Source organism: Nycticebus coucang, chromosome 2, assembly GCF_027406575.1.
Source record: "Nycticebus coucang isolate mNycCou1 chromosome 2, mNycCou1.pri, whole genome shotgun sequence".
Taxonomy (NCBI): Eukaryota; Metazoa; Chordata; class Mammalia; order Primates; family Lorisidae; genus Nycticebus; species Nycticebus coucang.
The window spans coordinates 103,461,174-103,470,681 of NC_069781.1; the positions used below are offsets into that span (position 1 = coordinate 103,461,174).

The 9,508-nt window shown below is 38.9% G+C and overlaps 1 protein-coding gene across 1 annotated transcript in view; it reads left to right on the plus strand.

Moving 5' to 3' along the window:
- CENPP (centromere protein P) overlaps positions 1–9,508 on the plus strand; it is a 274,112-nt gene that overhangs the window by 79,441 nt on the left and 185,163 nt on the right. The gene's annotated exons all lie outside the window — the stretch shown is intronic.

Here is a 9,508-nt window from a genome sequence, read left to right on the forward strand (position 1 = left end):
CAGTTACACTCAAGCTGACTTTTGTAGAGAGTGTAGGATAGGAGGGTAGGTGAGATATTCTCGGCAAGGGGAGAATCATACACGAGGATAGGATGGGGATAGATCACTTAGGAAATCTATAATTTTTTGCATATAGCTGGAACTTGGAGAGAGAGAGAGAAGAAGTGAGAGGATGTACCATAGTAAGAAATGTGACTACAGAGGGAAATAGGGTTAGATTAAGAAGAGTCTTTTATATGCTGCTAAGGTATTTGGGCTTTAGTCTGTAGTCAGTGAGAGTCCATTGAGATTCTTAAGACTGCAAGTGAAATGATCCTATTTGCATTTTAGAAATATTCCTCTTCTGTTGCATTTCTGAACAACATCACTATTTGCCGATTGTGGTGGTCATCTATTACTGTGTAAAAAATTACCAGAAATTAGTGGACTAATTAAAATAATACACATTTATTTAATATTATCTCACATTTCTTGTGGGTCAAGAGTTTGGCATGATTTTGTTTCATTGTCTGCTGTCAAAATGTAACTGAGACTGTAGGCTCACTTCAGGGGTGGAGTAGGGAAGGATCCACTTCTAAGCCCATGTGGTTGTTGGCAGCATTCAGTTCCTTGCACAATATGGGACTAAGGGTCTTAGTTTCCTGGTGGATGTTGACTGAAAGCTTCCTTCATTTCTTTGCCATGTGACCTCCATAGGGCAGCTCACACCATGGAAGCTTGCTTCTCTAGGGCCAGAGAGAGAGAGAGGAAGTCTTCTAGCAAGATGGGCAGTACTGTCTTGTGTAGCAGTCACATACATGTAATCATATATATGCCATCAGCTTTGCCATATTCTATTGGTTAGAAGCAAGTCACAGGTCACACTCACTGAAGGGGAAGTGATTATGCAAGGCAAGAGTCTGGAAATACCCAGAATTGCACTGGAAAATAAATAAACCTATACTCTTGCCCAGAGTTAGCCAAGTTTGAGAGCATAGTTTCCAAGACCACACTCACTTCTGATACCAATGTCAAGTTCAGGAGGTTCCCCAAACCACCCATACATTTGATAATTCTCTAGAAGGACTCTCAGAATTCACTAGAAGCCATTATTCTCATCTTTAAGGTTTATGTAGGGAAAGGATACACATAAAAATTAGCCAAAGGGGCGTGGATGTGGAGAAAAGGGAACACTTCTACACTGCTGGTGGGAATGCAAATTAATACATTCCTTTTGGAAAGATGTTTGGAGAACACGTAGAGATCTAAAAATAGACCTGCCATTCAATCCTGTAATTCCTCTACTAGGCATATACCCAGAAGACCAAAAATCACATCATAACAAAGATATTTGTACCAGAATGTTTATTGCAGCCCAATTCATAATTGCTAAGTCATGGAAAAAGCCCAAGTGCCCATCGATCCACGAATGGATTCATAAATTGTGGTATATGTACACCATGGAATATTATGCAGCCTTAAAGAAAGATGGAGACTTTACCTCTTTCATGTTTACATGGATGGAGCTGGAATATATTCTTCTTAGTAAAGTATCTCAAGAATGGAAGAAAAAGTATCCAATGTACTCATCCCTCCTATGAAACAAATTTATGGCTTTCACATGAAAGCTATAACCCAGTTATAACCCAAGAATAGGGGGAAGAGGGAAAGGGGGGGTGGAGGGAGGGTGATTGGTGGGATTACACCTGCGGTGCATCTTACAAGGGTATATGTGAAACTTAGTAAATGTAGAATGTAAATGTCTTAACACAATAACTAAGAAAATGCCAGGAAGGCTATGTTAACCAGTGTGATGAAAATGTGTCAAACGGTCTATAAAACCAGTGTATGGTGCCCCATGATCGCATTAATGTACACAGCTATGATTTAATAAAAAAAAAAAATTAGCCAAAGGAAGACATGCATAAGGCAGAGTCAGGGGTGGGTGAGACTCCAAACATGAATCTTCCATTATTCTCAGAAAGTATTACCCTTCTGGATTCAGTGTGTGACAGTGTACATGGACTATTACTAACCAGGGAAATTCATCCAAACCTTAACGTTCAGAGCTATAATTGGGGCTCTTTTAAAGGAATGATTGAATCACATGGTTGATCTTTCTGGCATGGCCACCTTATCCTTAAAACTATTGGATATGGCTGATCCCACCCGAAACAAAGATATTCCTATCAGAAATGACATAGGTCACCTCTCAAAAGCCAAAATAAACCCCAAGACCTCTCTGTAGAGAAAGCCAAAATCTTTTTTTTTTTTTTTTTTTTTTTAGAGAAAGCCAAAATCTTTACTACACAGTTTTCTATACAAAATGTTTGAAACTGAACTTTTTTTCTGTTTTCTAGTCCAGAAAGAAACGTTATATCCTGATAGAAAACTATTTAGCTTTCACTGTACAGGAATAAAAGATGAAAACTGTTTAATATCCAGGAGCAGATGGTATATCCAAAAATAAAAGAGTTTTCTCTGCTGAGTTCTTTTAGGTGACCCTACTGTATTATTCTTGGTGTCTTACAGGGATTTTATTTCTTTGGAGGTGTATCATTGGTCTGTTGGTTCTTTCTCCTAATTGTTTCTCAGAAGTAGGCAACCAAAAAATGTGTTGAATGGAATGAAGATGAAACTGAGTGTTAGAAACAGGTGTTTTCTGGGAAAGAGTATCTTTTTGGAAGGTAGTTTAGTTCTACTAATTGATCATTTAACTGCAAAGTTGATTAGCTTTCAACAAAAGCTATAAGCCAGAAGAGTCTTTTCCCCATCTTCATCCTCTAACTTTATGGGAAATAATTTAAAAGTCAGCACGTGTATGTTCAAATTTTGATTCTGTCATTAACCTTTCCCTGATCTTTAGCAAATCCTTTAACTTCTATGGACCTCAGTTTCTTTATCTGTTGGATTACAGGCTGGTTACTACAGAGTTTCTTTGCCTCCATGCTGTTGACATTTTATTGTAGAGCTGTCCTGTGCAGCAACCCTGCCCATATCTTGACAAGCAAAAGTGTCTCCAGACATTGTCCATTGTCCCCTGGGGGGTGAAATCACTCCTTTTGCAAACTGCTGACTTACTAAATACTTATAGACCCTTTTTAATTCAACATTCTTATGAATATTCTATAATTTGGACCTCTATCCCAAATTTGTACTTAACACTTGAAGCCTAGTCACTTGTTTGAATGAGAAAGATGAAGAACCCAAGTACTTTCCAGACTAAAAGGTGAAATTTAAGTGGAGAGGAATTATGATTCAATGTAAGGAATAGCTTATAGTAAAAATGTATCTTGCTTATAAATTTAGTTTTTCCTAGTAGTACATAATTCTCTATAGAGAATTCACAACCTAAATACATAAGCGATGCTAGATGTGTCCATGATATTTATTACATGATATTTATAACTAGACATAGTTATAACTTGGCATAGTTCTATCTACTTAGGAAATTGGAGCACATAAGAAACTTTGAATTTTTTGCTGTTATGACTTAACTTCGTTTTCAGCTGCTCTTATTCTTTATTTCCATGACTTAGAAAAGATTAGGAATCAGGAAACCAGGGTTTTAGTTCTAGCCATCCTCAGGGACAAACGAATTATTAAAACAGAAAAAGAAAGAGACAAGGTTTATTTCTTGTACTTAATTTTCTTCCCCATGAAGCTAGTTAAGCATGTTACGTGATATTCATACATCTGTATTTTAGGTTAGTGGTCTAGTGTTTCAGGTAATATTTAAACTTAGGTTAAACATTCTCAAGCAGTATTGTTTATGAAGTATCCTCTTCAAAATTTTCTTTCTAAATGCTTTCTAATTTTCTTTCTAATGCTTGGCTTTATGGTATGATTTGGATTTGTTAATGGTTACAAAGAGTTCAGCCTATTAGCTAATATAACTAAATACTTTGTGCTATAATGAGAAAAATAATAAATGAATTTCCTTGTTTTTTTTTTCCTGTTATAAATATCAAATCAAGTACTCAGTCTATAGCTCTGATATTAACTGTGTAATCTTGATGTACTAGTTGAAAAAAATACTTTATTCATTTTTTTCTAAGGAAAAACATTGCAGTTTTTGTTCTTTTTTTTTTTTTTTGTAGAGACAGAGTCTCACTTTATGGCCCTCGGTAAGAGTGCCGTGGCCTCACACAGCTCACAGCAACCTCCAACTCCTGGGCTTAAGCGATTCTCCTGCCTCAGCCTCCCGAGTAGCTGGGACTACAGGCGCCCGCCATAACGCCCGGCTATATTTTGGTTGCAGTTTGGCTGGGGCCGGGTTTGAACCCTCCACCCTCCGTATATGGGGCCGGCGCCTTACTGACTGAGCCACAGGCGCCGACCGCAGTTTTTGTTCTTTATGAGAAATACTTGGGTAGGTTTGAGTTATGGCATTTTTCAGGTAACAAAAAAATGATTGTTAAGCTGCTTCCTCATTCCTTCCTGAGCTGGAGGATGTTTTGAGATGCATTTATTTATACACAGCTTTGGAGGGAGGAGCCGGGCAGAATTGAACTGTTCTCCAATATACAGGAGGGATTTGACCATACTCTGGGGCAGAGAAGCCAGCGGCCCAGTGCCTTGTGAGGAGGATGGAGGATACTCTGCCATTCTCTCCTAGGTGGGCCAGCAGAAGGGTACTTTGAAAAGCTCAGCTTCCACTAGTGACTTTCAGTTTGTTTGTTGTGGGGTAGATGATTTAAGCACCCTAATGAAACCCTTAGTGAGGTCTGTCTTATCCACTATTTTATATAAGTATGTTGGAAGGAACCCAAAGAGATGCTGACTCTGTTCTGTGTCCCAGTAAAGCCAGTGTGAGCACCCTGATCTATGAGTTCATGGGCCAGATGTTCTGGAGTGAGGGTTACTGTTTATTTGATATCTCTAACTGGCATGCACTTTAAATGCTTTGTTATACCCATGATTTCTCTTTATCTTTATAACAATCATATGAGAACCATTTCCTTTAAAAATGAGGAAAGGAAAGCATAGAGAAGCTAAATAACCAAAATGACCTGCCTTAGAAGAGTAAAGTCAGACTTCATACTCACATACATCTAATCTCAAATTCCTTATTTTTAATTGCTGAATTGTACAATTTTATTCTTTGCTAAGGCTTTTCTTTGAGAATTAAAATGTATTTTATTAATTTACAAGAAGATAAAAATTGAAGCTCCAGAATTCCAAAAGTAGGAGAGTTTTTAATTTTTTATGCTGCACAAGAAGTAAAACAAGTAATTACCATGTCTTTATATTAATCCCAGTTGGGAGCTTGTTCTCTCTACTCTGCCAGTAAGTTCCCATCACACATCAATCACTTCTTCCTGGAAGACTTCAACAACTTCAGTAGGTCCTCACCAAATGTGAAAGTTATGGTATCCATGCTCACACTGTTTTTATAATTGCTGCCACTTTCTCATGTTATTTCTTTCTTCTTTGTGTTAGAATGAGCTGTTTGATCTTTTTTCTATTCTAAAAATAATTTTATTTATTTAGAGACAAGATCTTTCTTTCTCTCCCAGGCTGGAGTATAGTGGTACAATCATAGCTCACATATCTTCAAACTCCTGTGTTCAAATGATCCTGCTTCCTCTGCCTCCAGAGTAGCTGGGACTATAGATGCACTCCACCATGACCACCTATCTTTATTAAATTTTTTTAAGAAGCTGCTTTATTGAGATAATTCACATCCAATACACTTCATCATTTTAAAGTAGTAGTTAGTATTTGTGGACTTACACAGCCATCACTACAATCAGTTTTAGAAAATTTTCACCATCCCAAAATGAAACTCTGTGTACAACATTAGTAGTCACTCCTTACTTGGAGACAGAATCTCACTTTGTCACTCTTAGTAAAGTCGTCACAGCTCACAGCAATCTCAAATTTTTGGGCTCAAGTGATCCTCTTGCTTCAACCTCCTGAGTAGCTGGGACTATAGGCGCCTGCCACAATGCCAGCCTTTTTGTTTGTTTGTTTTAGACAGAGTCTCATTTTGTCACCGTGGGTAGAGTGCTGTGGTGTCATAGCTCACAGCAACCTCAAACTCTTGGGCTCAAGCAATTCTCTTGCCTCAGCCTTTCAAGTAGCTGGGATTACAGGTGCCTGCCATAACACCCGGGTATTTTTTGAAACAAGGTCTCGCTCTGACTCAGGCTGGTCTCAAACTTGTGAGCTTAGGCAATCCACCCACCTCAGCTTCCCAAGTGCTAGGATTACAGGGGTGAGCCACCGCACCCTGCAAGGATGGGGTTTTTTAGGACACAAAGTCTTGGTCTGGCTCAGGCTGCTAATGAGCTCAGGCAGTCCCCCGCCTTAGCCTCCCAGAGTGCTAGGATTATACGCGTGGGCCACTTTGCCCGGTCCCAATAGTCATTTTGTCTCTATAGTTCTTCCTATTCTGGACATTTATATAAATGAATTATACAGTATGTGTTCTTCACCAACCATGTTTTCAAGGTTTATCCATGTTGTAGCATGTTTCAATGCTTTATTACTTGTTATTGCTAAATAATATTTTGTTGTATAGATATAGCAAATTTCGTTTACCCATTTGTCCGTTGGTGAACATTTGGCTGGTTTCCATTTTTTGGTCTTAGAGATAATGCAGATATGGACATTCGTATACAAATTTTTATGTGACCATGTGTTCAGGTATTTATCTCTTGGAGTGGAATTGCAGTGTTATATGTAACTCTAACTTTTTTTTTTTTTGTAGAGACAGAGTCTCACTTTATGGCCATCGGTAGAGTGCCGTTGCCTCACACAGCTCACAGCAACCTCCAACTCCTGGGCTTAAGCGATTCTCCTGCCTCAGCCTCCCGAATAGCTGGGACTACAGGCGCCTGCCACAACGCCCAGCTATTTTTTGGTTTGCAGTTTTGGCCGGGGCCAGGTTTGAACCCGCCACCCTCGGTATATGGGGCCGGCGCCTTACCGACTGAGCCACAGGCGCCGCCGGTAACTCTAACTTTTTTTTTTTTTTTTTGTAGAGACAGAGTCTCACTTTATGGCCCTCGGTAGAGTGCGGTGGCCTCACACAGCTCACAGCAACGTCCAACTCATGGGCTTAAGCGATTCTCTTGCCTCAGCCTCCCGAGTAGCTGGGACTACAGGCGCCCGCCACAACACCCGGCTATTTTGTTTTTTTTTTTTTTTTTGCAGTTCAGCCGGGGCCGGGTTTGAACCTGCCACCCTCGGTATATGGGGCCGGCGCCTTACCGACTGAGCCACAGGCGCCGCCCAACTCTAACTTTTTAATGAACTGCCAGACTGCTTTCCAAAGCAGCTGCATCATTTTATACTCCTTTCAGCAGTGTATGAGGGCTCTAATTTCTTCATTTCCTCAGTGACACTTGTATTTGTCTGTCTTTTGATTTCAGTCATCCTGGTGAATACGAAGTGGTATCTGATTTGCAATTCCCTGGTGGCTCTTCTTTAAACTTTTTTTTTTTTTTTTTTGAGAGGGTCTCACTTTGGTGCCCTCGGTAGAGTGCTGTGGCATCATAGCTCACAGCAACCTCGGGCTTCTGGACTCAAACGATTGTCTTGTCTCAGCCGCCCGAGTAGCTGGGACTACAGGCGCCCACCACAGCGCCCATCTATTTTAAGATGCGGGGGTCTTGCTCTTGCTCAGGTTGATCCTCTTTAAATTTGAAATTGGTATGAGTTAAAAATACTCTTATCAGGGCGCCGGCCCCATATACCGAGGGTGGCGGGTTCAAACCCGGCCCCGGCCAAACTGCAACAAAAAAATAGCCGGGTGTTGTGGTGGGCGCGTGTAGTCCCAGCTACTCGGGAGGCTGAGGCAGGAGAATCGCCTAAGCCCAGGAGTTGGAGGTTGCTGTGAGCTGTGTGACGCCATGGCACTCTACCAAGGGCGATAAAGTGAAACTCTGTCTCTACAAAAAAAAAAAAAAATACTCTTATCTCTGTCTCCTAAAACATTCTTGCTATTTTCCACATTAGTTCTTAATAAATGTTTGAATTTATAACCTTGTTTTTAAAAATTGCAAGAAAAAAAGGTGGTCCTTAAAATTCTTACTTATCTCTGGTGAAAGTGTGCTTTGCTCATATTACTAGCATTAGTAATTAGCAGGAGTAATTAGCATTACTCTTACCTTTACTTTCATACTTGTATCTTATGGTGTCACAATTACACATTGTGCTACATTTCTTTATCCTTCATTGCTAACCCCCATATATGCCCAATGACTTTATGAATGTTAATCAGCTCATTCTGGATCATTGAAGTTGTCCTTGGGGACAGGTGGGTGTTCTGATTCTGATAATGCTAATAACCTACTCAAATATTTAAACAGCATTAAAACCTTCGTTTAAAACTGATAGGTCCAAAAAAATAAGAACTCACAAGCTTGAAAACTACTTCTAAAATATAGTTTTGCTTGTCTGTACATATTGTCTTAAATTGTTATTTCCTTTTAGTTTCCTGTGTAAGCAGCCCCAGATTTATATTTGTCCCTTATCTAAGGAATTCTATGAAATAATTAGCCTGGTAAATCAAAAGACTTCATCTTAGCAGTTAATCTTCATTGTAAGGCATACTTAAAATACTTTGAAATGATAGATTAAAGAAAAAGTCATTTTTAATATTTTAAAGATGTTAAACCTGTCAGTAAGATTTTAAAGAAATTATATTCAACTTTAACATTATATAAATGTTCCAAATATAAGTAAACATTGGCTGATAATCATATATGGCTTTCAATGTAATACGCCAGGAAAACAGAGGTGTCTAATAATATTAGTAGAACTTTATTTTGCCAACATTAATTTAACCTTGTGTACAAAGCAGTTATTTATGTGGGCGGTGCCTGTGGCTTGCTGACTAGGGCGCTGGCCCCATATACTGAGGGTGGCGGGTTCAAACCCGGCCCTAGCCAAACTGCAGCAAAAAAAAATAAAAAAAGAAAAAAGCAGTTGTTGATGAGCAAATTTTTATGTAACTAAAACAAAGAGATCTTTCTCTGGTTTAATTTACTATAAAATTATTTATCCTAATTAAAATGTAAAATAACAAAGATTGTTTTGAATCATGGCTAAAATTTGCTAAAATACACATTACAATTATAGTAAGATAGTATTTTTTAGTTATCTAAATAAAGAGTTTATAATTCTGTTGCTTTGGTTCTCTGAGAGAAAAAATTAGTATATTTAATAAATCTGTATGCCTGGATCCTTAGTAGGATTGTTAGCCTTTTAAAAATCAATTCTATTCTGTACTCTTAAGTGGTAAGCCAGTGGAGTGGATGTCATAGTGATGAGATCACCAATACCAGTGTGAAAGCTTTTCTAGAGATGAGGTTAAAAAAAAAAAAATTCTTTAATGAATCCTTGTTAACATTAACATGACTTCCTTTCATTTAAATATTGTCCTTAGCCCGGCATTGTGGTGGGCTCCTGTAGTCCCAGCTACTTAGGAGGCTGAGGCAAGAGAATCGCTTAAGCCCAGGAGTTTGAGGTTGCTGTGAGCTGTGACGCCACGCCACTCTACCAAGAGTGACAAAATGAG